The sequence below is a fragment of the Heterocephalus glaber genome, unplaced genomic scaffold (assembly GCF_053883595.1).
Source record: "Heterocephalus glaber isolate CG9 unplaced genomic scaffold, H.glaber_assembly_v1.0 deba00001662, whole genome shotgun sequence".
Lineage (NCBI taxonomy): Eukaryota > Metazoa > Chordata > Mammalia > Rodentia > Bathyergidae > Heterocephalus > Heterocephalus glaber.
Genome location: NW_028258403.1, coordinates 12,350,494 through 12,368,021, shown reverse-complemented (window position 1 = coordinate 12,368,021; position 17,528 = coordinate 12,350,494). Strand labels below are relative to the sequence as shown.

General features: G+C 36.8%; 1 protein-coding gene across 16 annotated transcripts in view; it reads left to right on the top strand.

The window, feature by feature from the left end:
* Nucleotides 1–17,528, top strand: part of Hectd1 (HECT domain E3 ubiquitin protein ligase 1) — a 98,690-nt gene that overhangs the window by 2,329 nt on the left and 78,833 nt on the right. The gene's annotated exons all lie outside the window — the stretch shown is intronic.

The following is a 17,528-nucleotide window of genomic DNA, read 5'->3' as shown; positions in this document are numbered from 1 at the left end:
TTCCAGGCCCTTAAACAGATTTATTCAGAGATTAAAATCGAGAATTTGTGCAAAAATGTAAAAGAGAATTCATTAATAGATAGGTTATTAAAGCCATGATGCTAGTCCAGTCAGATTAACAATTTTTCTGATTGCTGAACATGCTTGGGTTTTATTGTTCAATTTATATGTACAATTCTGAATTCCAATAATAAGTAATTGAAAACTGTTTCTGTATTTGTTTTAGTGCAATTTTAAGGTGACTAGTAGAAAATGTTTGAGATATTGACCTAAAATTTAGGATAGCTGTCTTAATGTTTTTGAGGGGGAATAAAGATAGTATTACTCACTAAATTGACAAAACATTTCTGTTTTTAAATTTTTTTGTGGTGTTAGGACCTCATGCATGCTAAGTAAGTGCTCTACCAGTGAGCTACATCCCTGGCCCTGACAAAGTCTTTTTATTTGTTTTTGTTTTTAAAAAAATAATTGTTATGTTAGTTGTAAACCTATTAAAACAGTATTATTTTGATAAAAGTCTTTATAAATGAGGTTTCCAAGTCACAGAGTTCCATTTCTTTTAACTACTTTTTGTTATCAGCAGACTGAATGCTAAGAATTATTTAGCCCTTCTTGACACCATTTTAGCAAAATTTATAGAAAAGTGAAAAATAGTCTTGAGTATTCATGTTTCATTAGAGGGTCTTAATTATCCTGAGAGTTATTTTTGGTATTTTAGAACGTTCTGCTTGGGGCTAGGAATGTAGATCTTTGTTAGAGTGCTTGCCTAGCATGTGCCCAGCCCTGGGTTTAATCTCTAGCAAGACAATAAAAAGTTATCCTTGCCAGTCAAATCAACTATCATCTCATATATCCTATTTAGTACTCACATATAGTAGAGGTATGTGTAATGGCATTTTTTGGTATCAGGAATTGAACTCAGGACCTTGTCAGGCAGGTGAGTGCCTCTAAGCTACATCCCTGGCCCCCTGTAATGGGATTTTATTTTTTTAATTTATTTTGTACCAGGGATCAAACTCGGGACCTTGTGCTTGCAAAGCAGGTGCTGCACCACTGAGCTAAATCCCCGGCCCATTGATTAAGTTTTTGTAACAATTTTGGTTTTTTTTTCTTCATTCTGCAGCCATATTTTCTTGTCACAAGGAATAACTATCTTGGTTCCTTCTTTAAATCAGAGAAGCGGCATAGTGAGATGGGAAGAATTGGTTGTATCATCAGAGATGTGGGCTCAAGTTCTTAGTTTGCTTGTGTTACTTAACCTCTGAGAGCCTTATCTTATTTCAGTGGGTTTTTTTGTGACAGTGAAGGTGGGAATTGTGTGTGAAAACTACTATGAGTAAAGTGGTCTACTCATCATTATTAGTAAGTATCTAATTTTGAATTTTATTTGGACACTTATTCCTTGAAACACAATGACTTTGGAGAGTCTTTTTTTTTTGGTACTGGGGATTGAACTCGGGCCCTTGCTTGGCACAGCAGGCAGCGAAACCACTGAGCTAAATCCCCGGCCCCGGAGAGTCTTAAAATGCTTTTAAACAATCAGTAAGGCAAGTGAAAAGCAATAATGTAGTGTGTATATTTTTAATATTGGTGAGAATCTTCCATACTAATAATTTGATTTTATAAGACAAATGGCCCTTGGTTATTTCTAATAGAGCAAAAGAGGCCTGTATATTCAGATAAAGCGTGATTAAAAAAAATACAGTATGTGTTTAGCTTTTAAAACATTACAGTAAAAAACATACTAATTGCCTTCAAAATACTTCCCCATTGTTCTTACCACTTCCCAAAGCAGATCTGGAAATCCTTGTTTGTGAATCTTTAGTTGTGTGCCTTGGTGGTTGCCTTGATGTCCTGAATCAATTAAAAACTTTTACCTTTCATGATCATTTTGACTTTGGGGAAGAGCCAGAAGTTGCATGGTGCCAGGTCCATTCAATAAGGTGAATGAAGATGAACTTGTAATATTTTTAGAAGCCTGCTTTTCCGCTGGATGACACTCAGTAGCAGCATTCACCATATTTTTGGCCATATCTTATAAAGACACAAAAGAGGACTTCAGAGTGGCAAGAATGATTGGATAAGTCCATTCAAAGCAAGGGGAAGTATTTTGAGAGGGATTAAGGGTAATGTGCCTTTTACTATAATAATTTTTTGAAATTTACATTTGCCATATCATCCCTTGTTCATTTTTGCTTTGTTGCTTGTATTAAGTGTACATCTGCTCAGTTAAATACAGGTGGTGTATTAAAAACAATCACATTAGTAATAGACTAAACCTGGGTTCAAATGCCTGCCTTTACTGCTGAATAACTAGGTTATACGATAGCCTTTCAAGGCTGTTTCCTTATCCTTGCAGGGGTTTTTTACAAAAATTAAATGGGCTAATACATGTAAATGGCCCAACACAGTGCTTTTCTAATAATATTTGTAGTTTTTTTCCTTAAACTTGGTGTTATTCATGCCTCCTCATTTTTTGTACTGGTTTTGACAGTGTTTTAAATTAAGGAATATAACTTTCATTTTTGTTGTTGTTGTTTTTGGAGACAGGGTCTTGCTATGTAGTTCAGGCTGACCTTGAACTCATTGTATAGCCCAGCTTGACCTCTAACTCTTGACAATCCTCCTGCCTCAGCCTCCTAGTGCTGGGATTACAGGTGTGTGCCACCTCACTCAGCTGAGGAATGTAACTTTCTGTGGTACTGCAGTCCTTCCTATTAGTACCTGAACTTAATAAGAAAAGTAAAATGGATTCACTTAGTTTTTTGCTTTTATCTGTGATATATCACTAAGGTCTAAAATATAATATGAGTTATTCGGGAATGAGTATGTTCTTTTGCATTCACATCAAAATAGGTGTTTATTGTATGTATTAATTTATAAGTAAATAATAGTGTGTCTTCTGGGAAAGGGATAGATTTCAGAGAGATTTAAAAGGTAGAATGGTCAGGATTTGCTGAATGATTGGGTATGAGAAAAAGTAAGGGCTGGGTGTAGTGGTGCATGACTGTAATCCCAGCACTCCATAATCAGAGGCAGGAAGATTGCTGTGAGTTTTCAGGTAGCTTGGGTTACGAAGTGAGTTTAAGGCTGGCCTGAACTGCATAGGGAGACCCTGTCTCCAAAAAAAAGCAAAAACAGTAAGAAAGTAGAAAGAGGAATTATGAATAACACAGGTTACAGTGAATAATGATGCTATTCACTGAGAAGAAATTAGAAGGCTACGCCATGGTGTGTTGTGTCTGTCGGTCGCTACCCCCCCCCCCCCCCCCCCCCCCCCCCGCCAGTATCGCTCAGCTTTGAACTCAGGACCTTGTGGTTGCCAGGAAGGTGTGGCACCACTGAGCTAAATCCCCCACCCAAGGCTATGTCTTTTGTTGTGGTTTTTTTTTTTTAAACAGATATTTGCTTCTGCATTTAGTCTGTTACATTATGTTGTTTTGATTGAATTATATAAAAATCATCTTCTACAGATGTATTTGGAACATTGTAATAATTTTATATAATTTTACGTGTCCTGTTTTTGTTTTTGCAACATGTCTTGCTATTAGTCTAGGTTAGCCTTAAACTCAACCATGTACATCAGGTTGACCTCAGACTTGGAATCTCCCTGCCTCAGCCTCTTCAGTGCCAGGGTTAGAGGCATGTGCCACCATCCTGGATAGGTGTTGTTCTTTAATACTATATCAATACAAAAGTCTATTTTATTTTTATCTTCTAATATTCGAAGACACAGAGCCTTGATATTACTGGATTCAATTTTAGGTAATGTTAATTTTTAATATTGGAATATACACAGTGGAAGAGGGTAGGATATGGGGATCAAAAATTAATTTATTGGCCAGGGATTTAGCTCCGTGGTTTCGCCGCCTGTTGCGCAAGCTCAAGGACCCGAGTTCAATCCCTGGTACCAAAAAAAAAAACAACATTAATTTATTTCCAAGACAGCTATTTTCTTAAAACTCCTGCTGTTCACTTTCCCCCATCTTTCAATGAGAAGGTTATCTTTCAGTTATTCAAATTGACTCTCCACTTCCAAATAATTTTTCCCAAATGGATGATACCTTTACAAAAGAAGGAAACGAAACCTTGGTTGAAAAAAAAAAATTAAACTATTTTTAAGTGGAAAAGGAAAGTAATTACAGAGTATAAAGAGATATCAAATGAGAGTGAATCCATTTTTTAGTATCAAAGAACCTAGGAATGGTCTGGACAGAAGAGCAGAAAGGAAAGACTTCCTGAGGTTATGAAATGCCAAGTGCTTTTGAAAGCAAGTCAGCCTTCGGAGTAAAGGGATCCCTTGCTGCTCTCACTGAGTTTACAGTGTTGAGTACTTCACATAGTTTTAATGAAAGCACTTATATCTGCAATAGTTTTATTAGAAAACAAAGTTTCTCTTAATAAAGATCTAAAAAGTATTTTTTTAATCCTTTTTAATCCCCTTTCTGGGAATGAGGAATAAAACAATATATTTCCCTTTAAAGAAAACATAGTTTTTTTAACATTAGATTGCTAGAAGAAAAAGAATCAAGACTACTAGTGATATTTTTAATTTTTAGTTTTCATCTGCTTCTGAGGAAAACTCCCTTTACAAAACTTTTTAGTCTTATGTATGATCACAGTTGCTTAGAGTTCCAAATAAATAAAATACTCACATCAGAAGGCATATTTAAAGTTCAAATGGTTAGCCACATTATCTGTTAACATTTTTGGATTTTCTAAGAGGGTTGTCCAAGTCTGTGTAATACGTATATAATACAGTTTAAGTCAACATGTGTCATCTGGTTTGCTCATGACTTACAACACTGATGATATAAAAAAAAATCCTGATTTGGGGGAGACGGGGATATAATAAACATTTTAAACTAGAAGAGGTAATAGGACAGTAAAGTATAACTACACAATTTAAAATCTCTACTCTTCATCTACCACTATTGTCTCTCCTCTTCCAATGGTATTTAATACTATATCAAAACACAGCAAGTGTTACCTGCTCAAGATTTAGTTACAGTGTAGATTCTGATATATCAGCAGACTTTTTGCCTTGCTACATTACATCTATTGGTGTATCTTGTACTTTGAATATCTTACACATATTTAATTTGTTAAAATCTTCTGTTGGTCAGATATTCCAAATGTTGACATATGTCATTCCACAGTATTAAAAAACCTGTGTTTGTTAGTATGACTGCTAATTTCATCAGAAAAATTTTTATTGGGATGTTATCAAGCTCTTGGTAGCAAATTTGTTTTCCAAAATTGTAATTTTTGTTTTAGAGCATGAATATTATGAAGAGCAACACTTCATTGTTTTACTTGAGGTGAAAGGCATACTTGATTAATTTTTGAGACGTTGCTACCAGATATCAGAGTATAGTTTGATATTCTTTCAAGGAAGAGTGGTGTTGCAAGAAAAAAGGTACTTCTGTGGCTCTGAAACAGGTGTAGAGGTGGCTGGACATGGTGGCCACAGCACTTGGGAAGCTGAGGCGGGAGAATCGCTGTGAGTTGGAGGCCAGCCTGTGCTACATAGTGAGACCCTGTCTCAAAAAAATCAAAACAGGGGCTGGGGATTTAGCTCAGTGGTTTCGTCACCTGCTGCACAAGCGCAAGGACCCGAGTTCAGTCCCCCATACCAAAAAAAAAAAAAAAATCAAAACAACAAAATAGCGCTTGTCTTTAACACAGGCATTGTGCTTTTGGTAAGTGGAACTGCTTTATGCTTCTTATTTCCTTAAGTAGAATATATGTATATTCAAAGGCTTAGATTTTTAAAAATTAATTTTATGACTTCATTAAGGTTATTGTTTAGTGAAACTAGTGCTTTTTTAAATGCCAGTTTTTCGCAGTGCAGAGTACAATTAGTAGTAGTACAGTTTAGTGCTACTGCCTAAATTTATTCTAGGGCACCAACAGTTTTATCTAACATTGCTTATGCATTGTTAGTACCCATATTGACATAAGAGACAGTGAGTGATTTAAGAAGAAAAAGGGCAGTTGTGTTGAATACTAGTAAAAGGTCAAGTCGGGGGAAGACTGAAAGGTGTCCTTTGAATTTTGGCAACATTCTCAAGGTCATTGATCTTAATGAAAGCCAAGTGGACTAGCATTGAGGAGCAGATTTGAATGGGTTGAAAAGTGGACATGTGGAAAACTTTGTGATTTATTGGAAAAGGAGTATGGGACTTTTGTTTGTTGTTGTTGTTGTTGTTGTTTTGTCAGAGAGCTAGGAGAGAAAATAATCCCTAGAGTAAGGATACTGAAAAACTGGAGACAATGGGTTTTTGTCTAGACAAGTCCTTCTCAAACTTTAATATATATAATGAGAATCACCTGGGACTCTGGTTAAACTGCATATTCTGATTCAATTGGTCTGGTGTGGTGCCTGATATTTTGCATTCCTAATGTGCTCAGAGATAATGCTGAAGTTTTGCATTCCTAATGTGCTCATAGATAGTGCAAAAGTATTTATTTGGTCAGAAAGTCCCCTATTTACCAGCAAAGCCTTTTGGTAGAGAGATTGATTTTAGCTAGAAAAAGGTTTTATACTCTGTTGAAACAAAGAGAAGGTGAAGAAGTTAGGTTTGATGGTAAGAAGTGGAAGGGATTTCAGTTTGATAACTTATGTTTTCTTCCTGAAGTAGGAGATTAGTAGGACTGGTATGAGGAAATGTGTATCCTCAGATAGCTTCATAACAGATAGTACTTCCTCTAAGCTATAACCAGAGTTACGTTCTTAAAATACTGATTGGATTTTACCATTACCCTTTGCAGAATCGTAATGGGTCAAATTTAAATGCCTTCAGACCCCACCCCACCCCCCATCTCACAGACATACATAACTACTATTTTACTCTGCTTTTGAATTCTCTGCATGACTATGACCTCATCTTTTTTCCTCCCATTGCTAAGCATAGTACCTGGCACACAAATATCTAATATCCATATAGTGAACGAATTGAAGAAATTCTTTATGTTGGACCTGTTTTCCACTTCTTATCCCTAAAATGCTTAAAATATTTCTGGAGTTGTGAAACTGGGAGTGTGCAGGAGGGAAAGTGTAGGATTCTTTTCTGTAGTGGAAATAGTAATAATATCAATGTGTATTTTCCCTACTCTTTTGCAACAGTGAACCTGCTTTTTATGTTTTTGTTTTGTTTTGTTTTGTTTTTTGAGACAGGGTCTCACTATGTAGTAGTTCAGGTTGGCCTTGAACTCACAGTGATCCTCCTTACCACAGCCTCCTGAGTGCTGGGATTATAGGCATGTGCTACCATCGGGCTGATGAACCTGCTTTTCCATATGACCCCTTTTTCTCCTACACAATGGCAGAGTAATAGGCAAGTTAAATTACTTTCATTGATTAATCCTGCCAGCTGATCTTTCCTTGAATAAGGAGTGTTCATTAATAAATCAAATATATATAATCTTGTAAAGTTAAATAAATTAATTTCTATAAATAGACAGCAACCATGAATGCACAGCAGAGGAAAGACCTGGAATGAGAAATGTTCTCTGTCAGGGTTCTTAATCTGGGACTCGAGGAAGTCCATAGGTGATGAACTTCAGGGAGCTTTTGTTAAGATTACTAAAGTGTCTGTCACCTAAAATATGTTAAAAAAAACCACAAAACCCTAACAACAACAACAAAACACCACCAAAATACTGTTCTAATTTCAAGAGAAAAATGCAATAAAAATTTTTGGAAGTTTTAAACTTCTGACATTTTTTTGTATACATGTGACCTTGTGTTTGTATATATATCTGGTTTACTTAATTGATTTGAGTTGTCAAAGACTATTGAGTTCTTTAAAGTCCAGCACTGTATCTTACTCATCTTTTTGTCCTGCCCCCAATACCAAGTACAATGTTTCACACAAAGAGATATTCAAATAAGCAAGGCATGGTGATATACACCTGTAATCCCAGTGCTCTGGGAGGCTGAGGCAGTAAGATTGCAATTCAAACCCAGCCCAGGCAATTTAGTAACTTAGTGAGACCCTGTCTCCAGAAAAAAAAGGGAAGGGTTGGAGATATAACTCATTTCAAAGGCCCTAGGTTTCAATCTCACTGCTGCCCCAAAAGGTTACTAGACATGTGTTGGATGAATTGCAGCCAAGGTTGTGTGTATGTATTTTAATGGAAGAAAATCAAGTTTTACATTACTTATCTCTTATTCCTTTTTGTTGGAGAGTGAAAGCAATAATTTTCAGCTAGTATAACCAGTAGTCACTTTCAGTTGAGTACAGCAAGTCAAGGCTGGGAGCAGAGGCAGAAATTGAATAAAAAATTAAATGGATCAAAACATACCATTTATTATCTTTAAACTAATATTAATATTTGGTATGTTAATATTTAATATTAATATACTAAATATTTGTTACTAAATATTATTAAATATTCACTTATTTTTAAATACAGTGTTCCCCTTACAGACTGTAGTTTTTAAAAAATAAAGTGAATGGCCCAGGATTTAGCTCAGTGGTTCCGCTGCCTGCCTCAGCAAGGTCCTGAGTTCGATCCCCAGTACCAAAAAAAAAAAAAAGAGAGAAATTTGTTCATGTTATCAGTCTTCTGAAATCATGGCCCAAATCCAGCTGATGTCTGGAAAAAGCATATGGTAGTTACAGTACAGAAAATATTAGCATTCCTAGGGAAACTTTCTCTTTAGCACCTCATGAAATGCTTTTGGTTTGGGGTTTTTTGTTTGTTTGTTTTTAAGATACTGGGCTAGATAGCAAGACCTTGACTCAAAAAAACCAAAACAAGAAAAGATACTTCTACTTCTGTATTAGTTAGGGTTCTCCAGAGGAATAGAATCAATAGAACGTATATGTATAATTATGCAAAGGCATTTGTTAGGGAAGCTTAAAGGATCAGAGGCAGGCGACTCCATGGTGGCTCTCTGGATGATCAGAGGCGGAAGAATCCTTAATGGCTGTATGCATGCTAGAGCTAGAGGGTCCAGCAAGCTGTTCAGCCCAAGAAGATACAAGCCACAAAACAAGAGGGATCAAGGATGCAGCAGTAGTCCAAGGTCAAGGCCTGAAACTTTCACTGTAGCGTCACCAGTGCAAGTCTGCATTGGAAAGTTGAAAGAACTGGAGACTGATGTTCAGAGACCATATCAAAGATGGGAGCTCTGTAGAAATATGCACACTGTCTTTCTCTTTTTATTCCATCTGAGCTATAAGTCTGTTGGTTGGTGCCACCCACATCCAGGGTGGATATTCCCTCAGTTTTCTGGCCTACGTGTCAATCATCCAGTCATACCCAGAGCTGTGCTTTACTAATGCTAGGCATTTCTCTTTTTTTGGTACTGGGGATCAAACTCACGACCTTTCGATTGTGAGTGAGCTGCCACTAAGCTAAATCCCTGGTTCCATGCTAGGCATTTCTTACCCATTCAAGTTGATGCAATTAATGTTCACAACTTCCATTGAGGAAAGATTCTGATGTCATTGCAGGTAGTATTTTGGAAAATTGTGCTTACATTTGAAGTCATCTGAAGATTTTTCTTCATCTCATTAATACAGTTGACTAGTCTGCCACGGGTTCTATATGTTGGGGATAATCTAAAGTTTGCTAATTAGATTAACAAGGTCCATCGGTTGGTATTAATAGTACTGGTTTTACAATGTGCAACTGGTTTCTACTAAAATATAAGGGGTAAATATTTAGCAAGTTAAAAAATTTCGAGTGACTGTAATTATATATAAAATTAGTAGCTCCCAACCTTTTTGATACCAAGGACCAGTTTTGTGGACGACAGTTTTTCCATGGACTTGGGGTTGAGGGTAGGATGGGGTAAAGGATTTGGAATGATTCAAGCACACTATAATTATTGTGCACTTTTTGTATTATTATTGTATTGTAATCTATAATGAATAATTCATACACCTCACCATCATGCAGAATCAGTGGGAGTTAAGATAGATAGGGTCACACTGTGTAATTAAGGCTGGCCTTGCATCATGACAATCCTGCCTCAGCCTCCTGAGTGCTGGGATTACTAAAATATGCCAACCACACCTGGCTCTAGTAACTATTTTTCTTTTTTTCCCTAATGACTGTTGTTCTAAAAGAAATCTCTGTAGTAGCTCTTGAAACTCAAAAACTCTGGCCAGTAATCTACCTTAGAAAGCCATCTTAGTTCTGTGTTTAAGAAAAGACGTGTGGGACTGTGTGGGACTGGGGATTTAGCTCAGTAGTGCCCTGCCTGCTTAGTTTGCCCAAGGTCCTAAGTTCAATCCCCAGTACTGCCAAAAAAGAAAAAAAAAAAGACTTGTGTACTCTGTGTCCATCTCCTGTACTTTTATGTAGTTGACTTATTTTTTGATTCTTTTGAGACAGGTTCTTGCTAATTTCTCCTGCCTCACCCTCCCAAGTGCGGGGATTACAGGTGTATGCCACCATGCCTAGCTTGTAGTTGATATTTTTAATCATATCCTGTAAAACATTGTTACATTTAGGTGACACTTTTTGGCTAGCCAGCACTTCTCTATGGATGACACAGTACTCAGATTCAGAAGTGACCTCTTTGACCTGAATTGTGAAACTGAAATCCAACCGGTTATGGCATTTGTTCTATCTGTGCATACCAATACAAAATGACCAGTTCATTTTTCCTGGTATGTAATCATTCAGAGATTTGAATAGTTTTATAAGTGTGGTGTTGGTTGGCAACAAAATTGCATATATCCTCCTGAACCTGAAATACATATTGCACAAAAACAAGTATTGCCTTGTCTACATCAGATTTGTCAATCTAGATTGTATACCACAGTGACTCATTAATCCTAATAATTGTGCCTCAATATTCTGTGTTACAGCGTTTATCTAAATGTCTCTCCAAAGCCTCACGTGGTCATAGGTGGGGCATTTCAGAAGTGGCTGGAGCTAGGGTGTCTGATGCTGGGATTAAGGATGTGATGCTGGGATTAAGGATGTGATGCTGGGATTAAGGATGTGGTGCCAATCAATAGCCTTACAGCTTGGATAGAATATAAAGGGACAGAATGAAGGCTGCTGATGCTGTTTCGCTGTTTGCTGCTTGTCTGCTACTGCTTTCTGCATACTCTGAGATGTCCCTATGCCATACCACCCTATTTTATGAAGCCAGCCAATTATGGACTGAAACTTCTACAAACTGTGAGCCAAAATAAACCTTTCCTCCTTTAACTTTGGGTGTCAGGTATTTTGTCTCAGCATTGAGAAAATAAGAGAGATTATTTCATCAATTTGTGTAGTTACAGTGCTAGCCAAAAGAGGAACACATACCGCCTTTCCTAAGAGTTCACACACCTCCTTAGCAATAGACAGGATCTACTCTTCACAAATAGTAAAGAGCTTCTTAGCTTTAGCAGTGGGTTAGACACTTAAGAATGCCTTCAATGCAAAAACATTTGTTCATGATTGCTTCTTCATGTTTATATGTTTTTCTTTTGAAAAGCTCCAAAGAAGTGTGTCTAATACAAAGTGCTTACCATGAAGCAGTTTTCAAGGTTTTATGGTTTTGTTGGCTAGCTGGTTTCTGGCTGTTATAAAAAGTAGACTTGGAAAATATGAATCACCTGTTTCACTGAACCCAGAAATTTAAGAAGAACTCTTGATATTTCTTTTAAATGCAGTTTTGTTTTTATTTGCAGTTTTAGAATCTTCTGTCTCATCATTGGGTCTTTCTCTCTTTTCAAAGAACTCTCCGGTGATGTTTGCTGTTTACTAATTTTGGCTAGGGTTAGGATCTTGGCCTCCTTTGCAAAAACTGTGACTGAGACAAGTGAGCAGTATAGGAAAGAGGCAAGGGTGGAAGTGGTAAATAAAATAATGGGCAGCCCATGAGCAGACTAAAGTGTTGGATTCTGACTTAAAGTGTGCTGCCACCAGATGTACTGTACAGTTGAAATATATGAACTCACTTGCCACTGTAGAGACTACCAAGAGATGCAGCTAATTGTCACTGATAGGATTTTGATATAAATTTGTAAGCAATTGATTTATTATGGTCTCTGCATAGACAAACCTCTCTGCTAATGTTTTTGTTGTTTGTTTTGGTACTGGGAATTGAACTTGGGACCTTGCACTTTCAAGGCAGGTGGCAGAACCACTGAACTAAATCCCCGGCCCCCGTTGTTTTGTTTTTGTTTTTGTTTTTTGAGACAAGCTCTTGCTTTGTGTTTAGGCTGGCCCTGAACTCACTTTGTAGCCCAGGCTGGCCTTGAACTTGCCGAGATCCTCCTTCCTCTGCCTCCTGAGTGCTGGGATTACAGGTGTGCACCACCATGCCTGGCCATGTTTTTGTTTTTTGAGACAGGGTCTCACTATGTAGTTCAGGCTGCCTTTGAACTCACTGTGTAGCCCAGGTTGGCCTTGAACTTGCCGAGATCCTCCTGCCTCAGCCTCCTGCCTCAGCCTCCTGCCTCAGCCGCTGGAGTGCTGGGGTTACAGGTGTGGACCATGCCTGGGTCTGCTAATGTTAATTTATAGTCACTCCTGAGGGTTAGCATCACTACCTCAGCTCTACTTCAGATCATCAGGCATTAGATTCTCTTTCCTTTTTTTTGTTTTTGTTTTTTTCAAGACAGGTTGTCAGTTCAAGCTGGCCTTGAATTCATTATGTAGCCCAAGCTGGCCTTAAACTCTTGTGGCAGTCCTACTGCCTCAGCCTGCTGAGTGCTAGGATTACAGGTTTGCACCATCACGCCCAGTGTTTTTGGGTTTTTTTTGGTACCAGGGATCAAACTCCAGTCCTTGCACTTGCGGGGCAGGTGGCAGAACCACTGAGCTAAATCCCGAGCCCATCCAGCATCTGGCGTTTTTTTTTTTGAACTGAGCATATTGCATTTGAATTTCATCTACACTGCTGTCTTGTCTTGTCTTTTCTTTTCTACTATGAATCAAATCCAGGGTCTTCACAGTGAATTATATCCCCCCTTCTTTTTTTCCTTTTTTTTTTCGGTACTGGGGATCAAACTCAGGACCTTTTGCTTGTGAGGCAGGCAGTGGCACCACTAAGCTAAATCCCCAGCCCCTTTTTTTCTTATTTTTAAGACTGGGTCTCACTAAGTTGCTGAGTTGTCCAAGCTGAGCTTGAATTTTCAGTTCTCTTTCCTCACCCTCCCACAATGTTGGACTTAGAAGTGTGTGCTGCCATGCCCATCTTGCTCTTTGTTTCAGTAGTTCATTCCCTTTAATTGCTAACTAATACTCCAATTTATAGATGTTATCTGTTCATCTATGAAAGGATATTTGACTTTTTCTAGTTTGAGTGATTATAACCAAGTTGCCATGGACATTAGCATATAGATTTTTATGTGAATATGAGTTTTCATTTCTTCCGAAATACTTGGATATAAATCTGAAAAGATGTAGGAATTGAAAAATTGATTTCAGAATTCCTAAGAATATGTAAAGGCCATAGAATAACCAAAACAACTTTAATAAAGAACAAAATTGGAGCACTGAGATTACCAAATTTCAATACTTAGTATATAGCTATAGTAGTCAGCCCACTAATATTGATACAAAGATAGACAAATAGATAAAAAAAAAATACAGTTCAGAAGTAGATTCATATATATGGATAAATGGACAAAGGCAGTTTAGTGGAGAAAGGATAGGTTTTTTTTTCATAGTGCTGTAACAGTTGGGTATGTATATATGAAAAAACAGTTGATTCATATGTCATTCAGAAATTAACTCAAAATCATAAAATAAATATAAAATATAAAACAGACTAAAAACAAAATCTTTGTGACCTTGGATTAGGCAAGTGTTTAAACACCAAACATACAATCCATATGAGAATAAATTTACATGATTTAATTTCTTTTACTACTAAGATACAGTTTTATTCAAGTTATCTTAATTCTTCTTGAGTGAGTTTTGGTAGAATGTCTTTAAAATTTAGTGTATTTAAATTAAAATTGATACTCATAGAATTTGTGATATCCCTTTCTGTCCTTTTGTTATCTGCAGTGTATGTAATGATAAATTCCATTTTCATCCTCGTAGTAATGTTTATATATATATATATATATTTTCTTTTGTAATTCATTTTATTTTTGTTTTTAAAAATTTGACTCAAAAATTATTTTACAAATTCATAGGCATTTTAATATATTAAGGCATTAATCCTATCCTAGTTGTGTCATTTTATTGCCAGACTATTTTGGTTTAGACCTATGTTTCAAAGTTTAATGGACAGATGAAGAGTAGGTATATATGCCCTTGTTCCCCACTTTGGGGAGAAAGCATTGTATCTTCTCCATTCATAGAAGGAGTTTTTGTTGGACGTATGGAGTACATGTCTTTGATCTTTTGAGAAGGTTCTGTTCTACTTCTAGTCTCCTTATAGCTTTTACCATGAACCGCTGTAGAATTTAGGCCAATACTCTTTCTCCAACTAGTGACAGGATCATATGGCTTTCTCCTTTACTCTGTTAAAATGATGACTTCTGGGGGTGGATCTTCCAGTGCTGAACCAACACTGCCATCCCTATAATAAAACCACTTTCTACATACTGCCAGGTCTGACTTCTAAGAGTTTGTTTTGTTAAACAAATTTCTATCTATGTTCATACTTTTTTCTTCTATTATCTTTATCCAGTTTCAGGATTAGCACAATGTTGATTTCCTAAAATGAGGGGAGAAGTGTTCCTTCTTTTTTCTGCTTTAAATGTTTGATGTAATTTATCAGTTAAAATGTTTATGAGCCTGCTGTTGTCATATAGGTAGGTTTTCAAGCTAGGAATATACTTTCTTTCATAGGTGTTATTCAAATTTTATATTTCCTCCAGAGTTAGTTTCATTAATTTGTCTTCTAAGTTACTTCTTAGAAGTTGTCAAATTTATTTCGAAAAAGATTTTTGTAATATGCTTTCAATATCCTTTTAAATTCTGTAAAATCTGTGGTAATGTCTCCTAGATCTTAATATTGTAATTTAAAAAATGTATAACTGATATTGTGTAAGAGAAAGAAAAGGTCTAAAAGAATGGGGGAATTGGGAGGGGTAGGGGAAGGGAAAAAAGGGAAAAGAAAAAATATGAGAAGAGGAAAAAAATGGAAACAAGGTCTTTGCAAATAGGGAAGGGTGGAGGGAGTGAAGGGAGGGCAAGGGAAGGGGAAAAAAAATAAGAACCAAGAGACTCATGTAATGGTACAAGATCCCAATGATGAATGTAACTGTATTTTATACCTAAAATGTACCAATAAAGTTAATGGGGAAAAATATATATATAAAGGCATTTTATTTATTTATTTTTTCTTCAATTCTTTTATTGGTACATTTTAGGTATACAATACATTTACATTTCTCATTGGGAACTTATACTGTTACATGATGCATCTTGGTTCTTATTTTTTCCCCATTCCTAGCCCTCCCTGTAATGTGTGTCCCTGTAATGTGTGTGTGTGTGTGTGTGTATATATATATATATATATATATATATATATATATATATATATATTTCTTTTTTTGTACTGGAGATCGAACTTAGGACCTTGCGCCTAGCCCAGTGCCACTGAACTAATCCCTGGGCCAGTGTTGTCTTTTTTAATGTATATGTGTGGTCAGTCTGTTTTAAGAACTAGGATTTGACTTTGTTTTCTCTTATTTTTCTATTTTAAATTTCATTGATTTCTGTTATTTCCTTCTGCTTTGATTTTGGGCTTTAAATCCCTCCTCCACTTTTTTGTTTGATTTTTGAGACAGTCTCATTATGTAGTCCACACTGGCCTTGAACTTATGTAGCCTAGATTGGCCTTAAACTCATGGTGATCCTCCAGCCTCAGCCTCATGAGTGCTGAGATTATGCTCTTGCACCACTGTGGCTGGTCTCAGTTCAGGCCAGTCTTGAACTCACTGTGTTATAACCCAGGCTGGCCTTGGACTTGCAGTGATCCTTCTGCCTCAGCCTCTTGGGTGCTAGGATGACAAGCATATGCCACCATGCCCAGCTTCCTTGAAACTTTTTCTTTCATTGGTTTAAGTTTTTTTATTTGTTTGTTTTTTAGGTTTTTTAAGACAAGGTCTTACTAGGCTGTTCAGGCTGTCCTTGAAGTTGCTGTGTAGCAGGTCGGCCTTGAATGCAGGTCGACCTTGAATTCACGACAGTCCTCCTGCCTCAGCCTCTTGAGTGCTGGGATTACAGGTGTGAGCCATCACGCCTGGGTAAAATTTTGTTTGTGGCCCAGGATGTATGAGCAATTTTTGGTGAATGGTCCACATAATACTTGAGAAGATTGTGTATTCTGTTGTTTTATGGCAGAAGTTTCTGTGTCACATTGAGTCAAAATGATTGATCATGTTCAAGCCTATATCTGTGTTGGTTTTGTTTGTTCTGTGGGTTACTGAGGGGCAGGAGATTGAAGTCTGCAAGTAGTAGTGTGGCTTTTTCTATTTCTCTTTTCTGTTCTCTCAGTTTTTGCTTTATATAATTTGAAACCCTGTTAGGTATAGTCAGGATTAATTATAATGTCTTCTTAGATTGACCCCTTTATTATTATGTAATGTCCTTTTTTTCTCCCCCGTGCTGGAAATTGAACCTAGGTTGTCATACTTGCTAAGCATATAACATCTGCAGTTTGTAATGCCCCTCTTTATAATTGGTAACTTTCTTTGTTGTAACTTTCCTTGTTCTAAAGTCTGGTTTTTCTAATATATAAATGTAAATACTAGAACTTACTTTTTCTTCTTTTGGCTGTACTGGGGTTTGAACCCAGGAGCTTTCAACATGGTAGGCAAGTGCTCTATCACTGAAGCACATCCCCACTCCCTGTATTTTTTATATCTTTTTTTGGTTTGGTTTAGTTTTGTTTTTTAGATGGTCTCGCTGTATAGGCCAGGCTGGCCTCAAACTCACAGCATGATCCTTCTGCCTCAGCCTTCCGAGTGCTGGGATTACAGGCATGTACCACCATGCCTGGCTGTATATTTTTTATTTCTTAAGTTTTTGTTGTTATTTTTCATATTTTCTATTCTTTGTTGAAAAGTTGTTTCATGGATGTTCACATTTACCTCATAGAGTAGTTATATTTGGTGTAAAGTCTTATCTGATAATTTCCACATGTTAATTGTTTGGCTTGCATCTGTTGATTGTCTTTTTCTTTAAGTTCATTATATTTTCCTGATTCTTTGTATTTCTTCCTTCCTTCCTTCCTTCCTTCCTTCCTTCTTTCTTTCTTTCTTTCTTTCTTTCTGTCTGTCTGTCTGTCTGTCTGTCTGTACTGGGAATCCAACTCAGGGCCTTGTGCTTGCCAGGCAGGCTCTGTGCTGCTGAGCTACATCCCTGGCCCTGATTCTTTATATTTCAAGGCATTTTGGATTGTACTTGGACATTTGGAACATTATATTACTCTGGGTTTTATAAAAATTCTTTGAAGAGTGTTTATTTTGTTGTTTTGCTTTAATATGTAGTCAACCTAGTTAGATTTAGACTGCTAGTTTTCTCTTACTCTCTCTGGGTGGTGTCCAGTGTCATTCCAGTTTTCAGTCTTTGCTGTGTTGCTGGGGTCTCCTCTATGCATA